The sequence below is a fragment of the Eurosta solidaginis genome, chromosome 5 (assembly GCF_040869045.1).
Source record: "Eurosta solidaginis isolate ZX-2024a chromosome 5, ASM4086904v1, whole genome shotgun sequence".
Classification (NCBI taxonomy): domain Eukaryota; kingdom Metazoa; phylum Arthropoda; class Insecta; order Diptera; family Tephritidae; genus Eurosta; species Eurosta solidaginis.
The window spans coordinates 76,488,154-76,503,726 of record NC_090323.1 but is presented as its reverse complement, the minus strand read 5'-3'; positions in this window follow the sequence as shown (position 1 = coordinate 76,503,726).

Sequence of the window (15,573 nt, the reverse complement as noted above, 5' to 3'; positions counted from 1 at the left end):
AGCCATAGCTCTTGCATCAATATTTTCGCTTGGATCATAATTGGCGTCAGCCACCCTGCGGGGTCGAAATGTTTCGCAATGGAGGAAAGGAGTTGCCTTTTTGTGACTGCTGTGGATGCTGGATTGGACTCCACAGTGTACGAGAACTTGTCCGAGAGCGTATTCCACTGTATACCTAGGGTTTTGGCGGTACTCCATTTTTCGAACTCAAGGAAATTAGTGTCCAGCAAATCTGCTTTTGGTATTGACTGCAGAATATCGGGATGGTTTGCTGTTATCTTCTTTAATAGGAAGCCGGCTGAGTGGAGAGCGGATATTACTTCCGTAAGGGACTGCTCGGCTGACTGAAGATCATGGCTACCAGATAGGATATCGTCCACGTAAGTTTCGGCTTTAAGTATGGGGGCTGCGCTTAGGTGGGAGTTGGCTACATCTTTCGCGAGCTCGTGCAGAGTTCTTATAGACAAGTATGGCGCGATATTGACACCGAAAGTTACTGTTTTCAACTTGAAGTCCTTTATTGGACCATTTGGAGATGTGCGAAAGATGATCCTCTGGTAGTCTTGATAATCGGGATGTAGGGGAATTTGGCGGTACATTTTTTCAACATCGCCATTGAACACGTATTGATACGTACGCCATTTTAGTATCATAAGCCGTTAATCAGGTTGGAGGGTTGGCCCAGTGCATAAAACGTCGTTTAGGGAGTGACCGGAACCGGATATTTTCGACGCATTCAACACTACACGCACCATTGTTGTTTTCTTTTCTGGCTTAACGACCGCATGGTCGGGGAGATAGAAAGAGTAGTATTCGCCTTTGCATTCTACTTCATTGGGACTGCATTCTACCATGTGGCCTAGGGACAGATATTCTTCGAGTACCTGGTCGTACTGCTGTTTTATATCGCCCTTTTTTGAGAGGGAACGTTCCATGCCGTGGAACTGTCGTAGGGATGCAGTACGGGATTGACCTAGGTCGATATCGTTCGGGAATGTTGGTTTAAAAGGGAGCCGAACAATATATCGACCGTCACCCATACGAGTGGTGGTGTTTTGATAAAATTTCTCACATATGCGATCTTCGGGATTTATCATCGAGGGCCTGGGAACTTCTTATATTTCCCAAAACTGTCTGAGCTGTTGGTCTAATGCTTCAGACACTTCCTAGGCTTCGGTAGAGTGCGCTGCCACCTTTTCGGGGATTTGGCCGCTTAGAGTCCAGCCAAATATGGTGTTCTGTGCTGGCCACGTGGGAGCGATTTTCTCGATGCCATCTAGCATTATTTGGGGAATGAGGTCGCTGCCTAACACCAGATCCATTTGGGAGGGTTTTGACAATCTTGGTCGGCTAATTTTAGATGCGACCATTTACTACTTTGCTCGTGGGTAAGTTGGGGGGTTGGGAGTAGCCTTGTGAGCTTAGGTAACACTATTGCTTGGGCTTGGATTTTAACTTTGTTATCCCTCGAGACCAAAGTTAGGGAGCAGAGCTTATTGGAAGTTTGCACGACTCCTCCTCCCATGCCCGATATTTCAAAGAGGGAATGCTTGTAGGGGAGCCTCAGCTTTGCCTGAAGAGACGAAACTTCGTTCCGAGCCTTGGTCGATTAATGCCCTAAGTTTATAGAGGTCCCCTCTGTGTTCTACGGAGACAATCGCGGTGGGGAGTATAATTGAGCTGTCATTTTCCGAATGAGGCGATTGAATTTGGGCCGCGTTCGAGGTAGAGGGAAGTTCTTCCTGAGGTTCTGTAATACCGTCCTGATTACTGGCATTGTAGGCTTCTATAATTGCCACTTGGGATGTTGTTCTTCGAGATCCAGGGGCTTGTTGAGATACTCCGGTGTCGTGGAGTTGTGTCGCCCTTGGCAGTGAAGGCACGTTCTTGTGCTTGTGCAATCTCTTAAGAGATGGGTTTGGGATAGAAAATTTTTGCACAAATTGTTTTCTTTTACAAATTTTCTAAGCTCTGGGATCGACAGTTTTTTGTAGCGCAAACAACTCTGTAGCGTGTGTGAAGACTGCTTGCACAGTTTGCAAGCATAAATCTTTTGATGTTCTGTCGCGTGAGAATTTGTGTGCGTGAGGGAGTTGTTATTGTGCGGGGGGTTGCGGCTTTGGTTTTGGGGTTGAGCCTGCCTGAACTGGGGGTTGTTCTGACTTAGGGGAGGCCTTGAGAAATTGGTGGAAGTTGGATTGTACCGGGGTTTGGCTGGTCGCCATTGATCCGCCCTTTCCACTATCTCGTAGCGAGTGGGCAGAAACTGATCCATTTGAGACAAGTTCGGGAGGTCTCTTCGCGAGTTTAACGACTGTTCCCAAAGCGCAACAGTATTTTCTGGTACTTTTGAGGTTACCAGATATATTAATATGGGGTCCCAACTCCCTGTCGAGACTTGCTGGGTTGCTAATATCTGGAGGCAGTTGTTTACAGAGGATTGCCAGCGCTGAATATCTTCGCTGTTTTCAGTCTGAATGGCCTTGAGGTTCATGAGGACTTTTATTTGGTTATCGACCAAGACTCTTTTATTTTCATATCGGGATTTCAGGGCTTCCCACGCCAGAGCAAAGTTATCATCCCTAAGTGGGAATTGCTTCACTATTTCACCCGCTTTTCCTTGGGTCTTGTACCTGAGGTGGTACAGTTTTTGGGCGCTCGAGAGTTTGGGGTGGTTGATATAGACCGCCGCGGCCATTGATTATAATTCCCGTTAAAGACTTCGGTGTCACAGGCCGGTACTTTGAGGTGCATCCCGGAACTTTCTTGGGGAGTGGTGGTTGTAGCGGGGACGGGATTGCTTAGTACCCTTAGATGGAGCTGATCGCCTATTCTTGCCTTTGTGTCCTCATACGCTATAAGGCAGGTGCGGTATTTGTTGAAAGGCCTTAAAGTCTTCGGGAAGGTCATTGTCATCTGACTTACGACGGCGTCATATGCGCTCTGTACCCTTCCCCAGAGCACATCGATATTTTTATCTTTTTTTTTTAGGTTATCTTGGATGTCGGTTGTGCCGAACCGAGCGCAGTAATCCGAAAAGAGATCCGTTTCGGATATAAATTTATTTTCGACCACGGTAGCCATTCTGAAAAGGGACTTGCTTAATTTTGCTTTAGCTATTTTGGTTATTTTGGAGATTTCCGACCGTTTATATGGGAAACCCAAAGGGAGAAGTTTTCCTATTGATCAGGATTGGCGTAGGCTGGGACCAGTTGTACTGCCTTGGGAGTAGTCTGTGTCCAGTTGGGTTGAGTTGCAGAATTTACTAATGGGTATTGCAAACAATGCAAATGTGGCCAAATTTTTTGCTGGGTATCGCCAACAATATAAAAGTGGGGATATGTATTTAAATTATACCGCAAGGGACACAAGTTAACTTTGTGAAAGTGTGAGTGGGATTTGCCGGTTTGTAATGCACCGCGATGGAACTTTCCCCTAGAAGCAGCAAGAACCAACACAACCTGGTGAGTACCAACCTCTCAAGTAGCTAATTGTCCTTCGTCGCCATTGACGAAACCAGCCTCTTAATAATATAATTACACATTATTACGTATATCCCCCGAGAATATTTATAGGCTCCCGCCAAATACATAATTTTCCCGCCAAAAAATACATTTCCCTCCATATAGTATATATATATAGGGGTTGAGAATATATACTTTTATGGCGGGAAAATTATGTATTTGGCGGGAGCCTCCAAATATACTCGTGGGATATACGTAATAATGTGTAATTATATTATTAAGAGGCTGGTTTCGTCAATGGCGACGAAGGACCATTAGCTACTTCAGGTTGTGTTGGTTCTTGCTGCTTCTAGGGAAAAGTTCCACCGTACCTGCTGCAAATGACAGGTTGTGCGTTGCGGTGACAAGCTGTGTTGATCGAGGAAGGTGTGTGTTCGATGCTGTTATCAAGGGTGACAGCCTGCACCGCGTAAACAAACTTCAATGTAGCGATTCCTACAAACTTTGTACTTTTCTAATAGATTCTCAAGCAGATATTTCTTTAATCAAAATTTCAAGTTTATCTCAAAATTGTAACTTTAATAATAATGAAATTATTAATATAACAGGCGTAACAGCAGAAACAATTTCAACTTTAGGAACCTTAAAAACCAACTTAATTGCATATAATTTTTTAATACCGCATAATTTACATGTAGTTAACGACGATATCAATATGCGTTCAGACAGAATACTCGGCAAAGACTATTTAAAATGAAATAAATGCATTATTAATTATGCAAGCGATAGCATAACTATTAATACCGGCTTAAAAACTCTAAATATTCCAATTTTGCACGCCACAATTACCGATTCTTTAGTTATTCCTCCGAGATGTGAAGTTTATCGGTTATTTAATTTACCAAAATGCGACAATCCTGTTTTTGTAGACTCAGAAGAAATATGTAGTGGTGTTTTTACGGCAAAGTGCATTGTTGACACAAATAACCCAGTTCTAAAAATTTTAAATGTTACTGACGAAGTAAAACATGTCAACAATTACAATATCGTAACAGAAGATATCACCAACTACAATGTCTACAAAATCAATCACCCCTATTCTGCATTTCGATTACGTTCCCGTTCTACGCTCCGCTTCAATCGAAGTTTGGTATTCTGCATTACGAAGGAATCTTAAAGAGAAGAGGAAGAGCAAATGATTTTTCGAAATCAGCTGTTGGTACGGAATGTGTGAACATTGGAACAAAATAAATTAAAGAAAATTTGTAAAAAACACTGAAAAACGTTTATATTTTATTATCCACGCCATTTTGTACAAAAAAAAGCAATAGAATATATTGCCGCAGTATTATATTTTTTTGAGTGAAGTGCTTTCATAATTGTAAGTGTGTTTTGTCGTTCTTTTGGCCAATTCCCTGCCGTGGCCACCAAGTTTTGTTAAAACGGATTCCTGCACGAATATAGTTGACATTTTCTGAATTTTAAGGATGCTAATTTCATTGCACTGGCCTAAAGTAGTTTATAAAGGTTTATTTATTCTTTCCGCAAGGATTGTTTACGTTTTCGCTTCACCTTCCTCTACGCCGGCAGCTTGCTTTGGCGTATAACTGGACCCAACGTACAGACACAAATTATAGCTGTCTATTATAATGGAATCAATAGCCGCGGTATTATTTATGGAGTTGGAAAGCAACGCATACGAAAATTGCCAGGCGAGAATGGAAAGGCAAATATTGCGAGATTTGTGTAATACATTTGAGATGAGTGACGAATTGTAAGAAATTGAACTTAAAATTGGTAAAGTTTAATGACTTATTTTCTTATTAAGGTTCAAAAAAAAACGTTCGACTTAACAAAGATGCTTTAAAGTATGTGTTAGATACTTTTGCGGGGCAAATGCGTCCAAGGACTTCGACATCGACATGTTGTTTTTGACCTGGAAACATATAAAAAACAATCATCATCAAGCCTTCTACGTTTCTTAACAAGTTTTACTTACATTTTTGTTAAAATTCGGTTATAAATTAATAAAAAAATAAAAAGAAAATATTTTTCCGCCAACAAATTTGCAACTTAGAAAAACTACGATCGAAATGCAGAATACAAAAAATCTAACGATTCGAAGTTGGATCGAAAGAGATTGGAACACAGAATACCAAAATTGCCAAATCGAAAAAATTCCAATCCAAGTCGAAATGCAGAATAGGGCTGAATGAAACTTCAAAAGATCAAAAACGCTTAGAGGAATTAACGAAAATTTTGAAAAATCAAATGCCAGGTTGTGCTCAAAAACTGGCCAAAAGTCTTATCGTATGTGCGTTGAATTCAGAGCAGTCAACAAAAAGCTTATCGCAGACGAATTTCCGTTGGCACGAGTAGACGACATACTCGACAATCTTGGAAGAGCCAAATAATTTTTAACTTTAGATCTTTTTTTCTGGTTTTCACCAAATACCACTTCATGCCAATTCTAGAGACGTTACATCATGGAAAGTTTTACCTTTCGGTTTAGATATAGCACCAAACTCTTTTTCACGTATGATGTCATTAGCATTTTCTGGAATTTCGCCAAATCAAGCTTTTATGTACATTGACGATGTTATCGTCATCGGTTGTAGCGAGGCACATCACCTCAAAATTTTGAAAAAGTTTTCGAAACTTGTAGAAAATTCAATCTAAAGTTAAATCCCAACAAATGCAATTTCCTTCGTTCTGAAGTAACTTTTTTAGGCCATAAATGCACCTCAAATGCCTGCTGCTAGATGACTCAAAAATAGACGCAATTAAAAAATACACTAAGCCCAAAGACAAAGACGCTGTTAGGCGATTCATTGCATTTGCAAATTATTATAGGCTTTTTATACCTAACTTTGCGTCACTGGCAGTCCCTTTAAATCGAATAAATCGGAAAAAAGTTGAATTCGTTTGAGATGATGCTTGCGAAAATGCTTTCAAAAAATTAAGATTATCATTAATGTCTCCTCAACTATACCGACAATCACAATACCCTGATTTTTCAAAAGAATTTATTATCACTTTAGATGCATGTAAGAGTAGTTGTGGCGCTATATTAAGCCAAAAACATGGAGATAATGATTTACCGATTTGCTTTGCATCAAAATCTTTCAATAGAGCCGAACAGAAAAAAGCAATCATAGAGTTAGAACTTTTAGCAATACATTTTGCTATTAAACATTTTCGGCCGTATGTTTACGGTACACATTTCACGGTAAAATCAGGCCATAGACCATTAGTATATCTATTTAATATGAAAGATCCTTCCTCGAAACTCTATAGAATCAGATTAAATTTATCAGAATACAACTTTACAATTGAATATATTAAAAGAAAATCGAGTGTTGTGGCTGATGCACTTTCGCGTATAAGTATAAACGAAATTAAAGATTCGACAAAATACGTTTTAGCCGTTAAAACGCGATCACAAACTAAACAGCAAGAATTACAATACGAAAATATTACTTTAAATGATACGATTTCTAACGATAATAAAGTACAAGTTTATGATAAATTTTTACACGATTTTTCAAAAAAGATACCGCGAGTAAAATCAAATATACAATATAATAAAAATAAGAAGATCTCCAATATACAAATTTAGGCGCACTTAAAACCTAAAAAAATTTAATTTACTCAATCTCGTGACTGTTAACGAAATAACGAATTTAGATGAGTTACTTTCGAGGCTTGAAATAGCAGCCGACAATCACAATATTAAACAATTAGAATGGCCAAAAAACGATATATTTTTCAACAATTTTACAATTACAAATTTTAAAATCCGCGGAAATGAAATTTTAAAATCATTACAAATAATATTAACGGACCCTGTAGAGACCGTAACAAACAATGAACAGAAACAAAAACTTATGACAATTTATCACGAAGATCCACTGTTAGGAGGTCATTGCGTGTTACGGTCTGCTGCTACGGTCTACGTCTACGATCCACTTGGGAGCGTGTTCACGCGAACACACCTAGTGATGTGGCGAAAGTTGCGATAAAAAGTATCGAAAAACAAGGAAAAGACAGACGGGCATCGCTAACGAAAAAGGAAAAAAAGGAAAAACCCACGAGTTCCGGAGGAAGAAAAAATTCTTTCTTTTCCTTGTTTCGAGCGGAGTGGGTAAAACGTGGTGATTTTGTGCGCTAAAAATTTTCTACCTAAGGGCAAAGGTACTTAAAAGTGAATTGTTTTAAGTCAATAAGCAAGGTGCCTATGGAAACAACCCAATACTCCTTTTTGAGCTGGGTTTTGTGGTTAGCTGTGGCCAAGCGTACTTTAAATTACACGACCGATACATTGACTAGCGATCACCTGGAAAAATACGCATAGCAGTGGATGTAGGGGACATCGCCTTCAACTTACTATGCCACCTGAAGAAATAGATGCCACAGCTAATACCATTTAAATCGCAATCGCAACGCGACTGAAGGAGATGTAGCAACAATCAGCTCCGCAGTCTCCTTTTCAAATTGTTTAATTTACCGACATTGGCCATTCCGACTGTTTTACTATTGGCCGCAATTTCACTTTTCGTTATGGCAACATACAACGGCCACCTACTATTGTGACGTGGTCTGCGCTGACTGCATGGTACCCCAAAACTACCACAACCTCCATACGCAGTAGGATATGATAAAGCGCTAACCACCACAACGGCGCCCACTATTATTACAAGCATCACCATCGGTAGTACCTTCCCCAACCTTTTATTAGCGCCAACCGCGAGCGCAACAACCACCAGACGTACCGCCACCACAGGTTGCAACGCACACAACGGGGCTGCGAACATAGGTCCGAGGCCACTAATCTTAACACCTATAACCGGCGGTACCACCGACCCCAATACTAGCCGCATCTTTATCGGCTGCGTCCATACCGGCGATAATACTACTAGCGGATCTTTATTAGCTTCGTTCATACCGGCGATAATACTACTAGCGCATCTTTATTAGCTGCGTCCATACCGGCGATAATACTACTAGCGCATCTTTATTAGCTGCGTTCATACCGGCGATAATACTACTAGCGCATCTTTATTAGCTGCGTCCATACCGGCTATAACAATACTAGCGCAACCCTTATCAGCTACGACCATATGGGCTACAATAAACCAGCTACAATGACAACCCCAGGGCAGCGAATATAGGCCTGCGGCCATTCCAATTGCGATAACGAACATCAGCGGTTAAAGCGGTGAGTTCGTTCCAATACTGAACTAAAAATAGGTATTTGTAGCCTTAACCTTGTCTTTTAAAATTATATTTTTGACTCTGCAACATTATATAATGTTAGTATACCATCATACTCAAATTTAAGGCTATCACCCTAGTGTCGAATTAAAACGAATGTGAATACGAATGCAATATGCATAATGACCGAAGGAAATGAAAAGTACAAAAAAAAAGCAATTCTTGTTGTACGTTCGAAATTATTGCATACTGAAAAAATTAACAAACAAAAAAACAAAGCATATCTTAATGGTCATAGGTGTGCAATTTATACTGCCTGTGAAACAAAAAAAAAGTGTTTCAGGTATTAAAATTTGCTTTGCGTTACGGTAGAATTTTACTATTACGTTTTTTAATTGATGCAATCGTTGCGGATATGATTTTGGAATGAGCAAAAAGTATTGATATTGTTTCGGTAAGGAATAAAGTTTTATTGGTAATTCGAGTTCAGTTGCATTATCAGTTAAAATGCATTAAATCTATATTAAGAGACGCAAATAACAAGTAATGCGGATTAGCTTACATTATCCAAACAAAAACTTTTTTTTTTATACATTTTTTTTGACTGAGTTGAACTAAACCCGAAACAATACCAACCCTGACTGTTACATGTAAAACAGTTTACTTTTCACTTGAACAAGTAAAACGATTTCATTAATTGTACTATAAGTTTAAAAGGTTCATGTTTTACCTGAACCTGTAAAACAATTTCGTTGAGTTTACAATAAATTTAAAAGTTCACGTTCTACCTGAACAGGTGAATGACTCCGGTAATTTTTCCATGAACTTAAAAGCTTACGTTTTACTTGAACTTTTGAAACAATATTTTTTTTGAGGAGTAGGATTTACCCCAAGTTTAGTCCTAGTTGCGTTTATAACAGGTTTCTTGATGCATAGTACATTTTAGTGTCATTAGGCTATGTGTAATACCAAATTGATGTTCTGTTAAACTCAAAGTGAGTCTAATACAACAACCTATTAATTTTGTAAAGGGGCCCCAATTATCAGAAGTTGTATCCAAACTGTACAGCCCTAAGATAGGTTTGTAAAAAAAAAAAAAAAAAACAAAGAGAAAAGGGCATTTAACCAAATTTCTACAAAAAAAAAAGATTTTTTTTATTATATATATAGTATATTAGATTATAAAACAAACCAGTTATTATTACTTTCAATGAACCGTCGCAAAACGCAGCTCATAATAAATTTTTCTAAAAACTTACAAAAAGGAATAGAGTTCCTCTTCAATTAGGCACGCATTATCGATTGCTATTTTTTTTATAAAATTATTTATAAGCATAAATATATTCCAAAAAACCTTGCAGTAAGAAAAGAAAAAGAAAAGCTATGTTAGTAATAATGAATATTGAATAAATCTGTTAACAATATGGGAATGCTGGCGTCACCATTCATTTAGAAGGCACGTAGGGTGAACAGGTAAGGGGCCACCGAAAAATAGGTGCGTCGGCGGCCATGGATTTTGAGGGTGGGAATAGCACCGGGCGTCGCAACACCACCCGCGGCGCCCCCTATATATATTCGGCCTTTTTCCTTTTTGTATTTTAATTTTTCAGCGTTTTTTTGCATTTCAGCGTTAGTAACCGGCCATGTCCGGTTCGGTACATTTTTTTGCGGTTATTTTTTTTTGAATTTGAATTTTTTTGAATGTTAACGGCCTGTCCGTGACATCCAATTCGGCCGGATGTTGTTTTATTTTGAATTATAAGCGTTTTGAGTCGTCTCTGCGCTTTTTGACAGCTAGTTTTGATAGGCATGATAGGAACTTTTTTCTGATTATGACGCAGGAACAGTAAGGTTGGCAAGGACCCGCCCCAGCCGAAAATGACTAGCCACTGTGCACCACCACATCATGCCGACCGCCTTCCTTACTGCTTCCACTGTAAATGCGTATCCATAACAGATGGCGCCCAACGAGGCGCCTGAGGCGCTGGCCGCGAGGGTCAGTCGGGTCAACCTGTGAAGTTGACCATCCCACCAGTCCGAGTGAGCAGCCACAGGAGCTGCCACCTACGTTGCGGTGGGATGGTTGGACGGATCAGGTTGTCCGGGCTGGTCTTCGGGGGCAGTAGCTGACGGAGCCACGGGACTGAACGCCAAGTCCTCCGGATTTTTGTATTCACTGCACGCACTTTATTTTTTTTGTAAGTGGGGTTTTTAGTTCCCGGAATGTGGTCCGTTAGTCGGCTTGGAAATAAATGTGTCCGCTAACTTGGGTTTTTTTTGTAAAGTAGTTTTTTTAACAATTTTTGTTGTTATATCGGCCTACTGATTTTAAGATCGCGGGTTCGAATCGAGCTCAAGGCCTAACAATAATTTTTTATCATTACTATTGTTCTGATAAATTTTTTCTTAATTGAAAAAATTTTTATATTAGAATAGAAGAAAGAAAAAATTTAGACAACTGCCAAAGCTCGTTGTATAGATCCATTTCGGGAACTGCTTAATTCCTTCATCGGCAACGTTTAGGCTCCGCTGCTATAACCATTCAGCCAAAAAAAAAAAAAAAAAACCGCTGCGGTCGCTGAATGGTTATAGCAGCGGAGCCTAAACGTTGCCGATGAAGGAATTTAGCAGTTCCCGAAATGGATCTATACAACGAGCTTTGGCAGTTGTCTAAATTTTTCTTTCTTCTATTCTAATTTAAAAATTTTTTCAATTAAGGAAAAATTTATCAAACCAATAATAATGATAAAAAATTATTGTTAGGCCTTGAGCTCGATTCGAACCCGCGATCGTAGTTTTTTTTAGTTTATCTGCCGAATTTGTGTTGTTAGAGTGAGTGTGTGTGTGTATGTGTTGAAAGAACCCCAGCTCATCCCACGTCCCAGGTGGTAGTTTCGAATACCACCTGGACTGTGACGGGTTGAGCTGGGATTCAGAGTGGCACTCCTTCCTGTCCCACCAGACTGGGGGAGCGGTTCCGAAACCGCTCCACCCATTGCGGCGGAGGCAGGAGGGGTGTCCAGTAAGAATGGACGAGAGGCCTCAACACCCCCAACCAGTCCCAGGGGCAAGCCCCTGGAGACTGCCCCTGCGTTGCGGCTGGGCGTGTTGAGACCAACCCGTGAGTGTCTGGAACCGACCCTAGTGGCCCCAAACAGTCTCGGAGGGGGGCCTCAAGACCCCCTCGCATTGCGGTTGGGAGCACTAGGGACAATTATGAATGAATTCATGTAATATTTTTTTTTGCCTGTAGCGAGTGCCTTCGGGAAGGGGATGCCAGCTTCCTATTGATCACTTGCACTATATATTTAACGTAACTACTAACTTGATTTCAGCTGTTTTTTTTGTCTGTCGATACGAGCATCGATTATTTTCCGCAATTATTTTTGCTCAATTTTTTTTCTATATATAAATTTTTTTTTGTATCCCTAAGCGCCTTACGTGGCAAAAGTTTTTTTTTGCTTGACCAAATTTTTTTCTTTGAATATGTCGCGCGACCAGTCATTCGGGCAACCGGACCGGAACACTCCGTTCGGGAGTACGGGGAAACCCCGAAGAAACCAGCAACGGGGTAATAAAAATAGAGGGGCCTTCTCTCAGTCCAGGCGTCCCTTGGTGGAGCACACCCCAGTAGGCGGACAATACGAAGATCCCGCGTTAATAAACATGGGCTCGGACCTGAATGACCCTCGCGAGAAACTGGACAGACCTGTAAGCACCAGCAATTTAAATGCGCCGCTACTAAACGCACAGGACATCTCGGGGCCAATGACCAATGTGTCGACCTATGCACCAGATGGAGCTGGTGCTTTACCACCAAATTATGAAGTTGGAAACTTTGGAGACGCTGCAAGCGATGGGGCAAATACCGCAGGAATGCGTAACGAAGCTAATCAGGGAGACTCGTGGGTGGAAGTATTGCACCAACTGTTCAAGACCTCACAGGAAGAGATGCGGAGGGAGATGGGGTCAATTCGAAGCAATATGGACCAGCTATACGCCGCTCTCGAATCCGCGCAGCAATCCAACCAGCAACACAGGAACGCAAGTAGGATGGACCGTAACCCATTGCCATCGGTAGTACCACCAATGTACCCGACTCCGAACAGCATAGCAGTGAAACCGCAGGAGTGGAAGATCTCGTTCGACGGCACTGGGAGCGTAGCCGATTTCCTGTTTAAACTGAACACCTTGTGTGAGCGCACACAATGCACTGACGAACAAATAATGGCTAGTTTCCACTTGTTCCTTTCTGGACGAGCCGATGAGTGGTACTGGCTATTCACTAAACAAAACCCTAACGCGACATATGCCTATTTGTGCTACTCAATAAAAAGAGAATTTAGTACTTCGAAGACTGACCACGAGATCATGATGGAGATCTCCATGCGGAAGCAAAAAGCAAGTGAGTGTTATGACGTGTTTCACACGGACATAATCTCCTTGAACGCGCGCTTAAGAGAGCCAATGTCGGAGCTTTTACTGATTGACATAATAAAAAGGAACGTTAACAGTAGCCTTAAGCTAATGCTTTTTAATGCGGACGTAAGGACCCTTCATGATTTACGCGACGTAGCACGCAGAGGCGAACAAGTGCTGAAAGAAAGCAAGCTGCTGGGAGCCACTTACCCAGGACGGCATGTAGGCGAAGCACGCGTGGCAACCCCGGACATGAGGATGGAAAGCGAAGACGGCGAGATGGATCCGCAGATAGAGGTGCTGGAATATCGACGCAGCAGGCGACCGGACTATTCCGGAATCCAATGCTGGAATTGCCAGGCAATGGGCCACTCATACATATACTGCGAGGAACCCATTAGGAATCCATTTTGCTTTAGATGCGGGTAAAAGGGTGTATTTACCCCGAAATGCCCTAGGGACCATCGCAGACAGGGAAACCAGTACCCGAGCGAGAAGGTGGGGGAACCTCGTTCGGCTTCATAGCTCCCAAACCAGCCAGTGCTCGAGGCGTCGTCCCGTGCACCGAAACAGAGGGCGAGTCTCTGCACGGAGATGGTGAGCTTTCGAGGTGCAGTAGTACCCTGGCGAAAAAACCCGCGAATGTATTAATAACTTACCCTGACAGTACGGACAATTCGAATAGTTCTGAAGCCGAGAGTCAAACGTCTTCATCCGCGATGGGCGAGCCGATTAAAATTCTGCGACGCCGGCATAGGGATGTCGCTTGCCAAACGCAACATTCACCAAACCTAGAAGAAAGGGAACATAGGTATGAACAAATAAGACATACCATTTTTGAACACTACCCGGTATCGGACAATATTTTGAAGTGTAGGAAGAGATACCACAGGAGAGTACAGGAGCGTAGACTGATGCAAGCCACCACGTTAACGCTTACAGAGGACGAAAGGTCTTTAGTAAAGGCTAAAATTAAAGATAGTTTTCTTGTAGGGTTGTTGGACTCGGGAGCAAACGTCTCCATCTTAGGGAAAAAATGGAGTAGAATTCCTAGAGGATAACGGCTTCGAATATCAGCCCTTACATGCGTTCGTATATACAGCGGGCGGCAACAAGCAAAAAATTTTAGGCTCAGTATCCCTACCAGTCACCTTCAAAAATATCACAAAGGTTATTCGTTTTTACCTTGTTCCCTCATTGCTCCAAGAAGCACACTTCGGGGTAGATATATTCCCAAGCGTAGAGTGTTTAGAGATTAGGCTTGAAAAGGAAGAGGAACTTAACCTCCATGAATTGTCACCAGACCGGAAATTAGAATTACAAAAGGTCATCGAGACGTTTCCTTCATACGAGAAATTAGGCCTAGGGCAAACCAAATTAGTAGAGCATCACATCGACACCGGTGATGCTGTACCTATAAAAAGCAAACATTTCCCTCTTTCGTCACCGAGGCAAGCCGAAGCTTTTAGAGAACTAGACAGGTTACTCGAATTAGGAGTTATAGAAGAATCCAACTCCCCGTGGTGTAGTCCTGTAGTACTGGTCCGGAAACCAGGTAAAGTTAGGCTGTGCATAGATTCCAGGAAGGTCAACACGGTGACTAAGAAAGACTCGTACCCCCTGCCTCATATCAACGGCTTATTGAGCAGACTGAAAGATACGCATTTTATTAGTGGCATTGATCTGAAGGACGCGTTCTTCCAGATCAAATTGACAGAGTCCTCTAAGGAAAAAACAGCATTCGCAGTTCCGGGGTGGCCTCTGTACCACTTCAAGGTGATGCCATTTGGTCTGTGCAATGGACCGCAGACTATGAGTAGGCTGATGGACAAGGCAATCCCTTCGCGTCTGCGAGAGAATGTCTTCGTCTACCTAGATGATCTAATGGTGTGTAGTACAAATTTTGAAGACCACCTGGAATTGCTGGCGGAAGTGGCTAACTGTTTGAGAGACGCAGGTCTGACAATAAACGTCGAGAAAAGTAAATTTTGCCAGAAAGAAATAAGCTATTTAGGGTACCTGATAGGCAGCGGGTGTTTGAAGGTGGATCCGGGAAAAATAGAAGCAGTGCAAAACTTCCCGATCCCTAAATCCCCTCGGCAAGTGCGTAGGTTTGTGGGCATGGCGAATTGGTACCGAGCGTTTATTACCAATTTTGCTGACTTGGCAGGTCCCTTGACCGACTGTCTCCGCAAGTCAGCAGGCCCGTTTAAGCTTACCCCTGAAGCTATAGAGGCATTCGAAAAACTAAAAGTAGCCTTGAGTTCGGCGCCTGTCTTGGCCCAACCAGACTTTTCCAAAGAATTCGTAATACAATGCGACGCTTCCAAAATAGGTGTTGGCGGAGTGTTGTTCCAGGTCAATGATGAGGGCGCTGAGCATCCAATCGCGTTCGTGTCGAAAAAGCTGAATAATGCTCAACGCAGTTATACAATAACCGAGCTGGAATGTCTTGCAGCCATAATCAGCGTGAAGC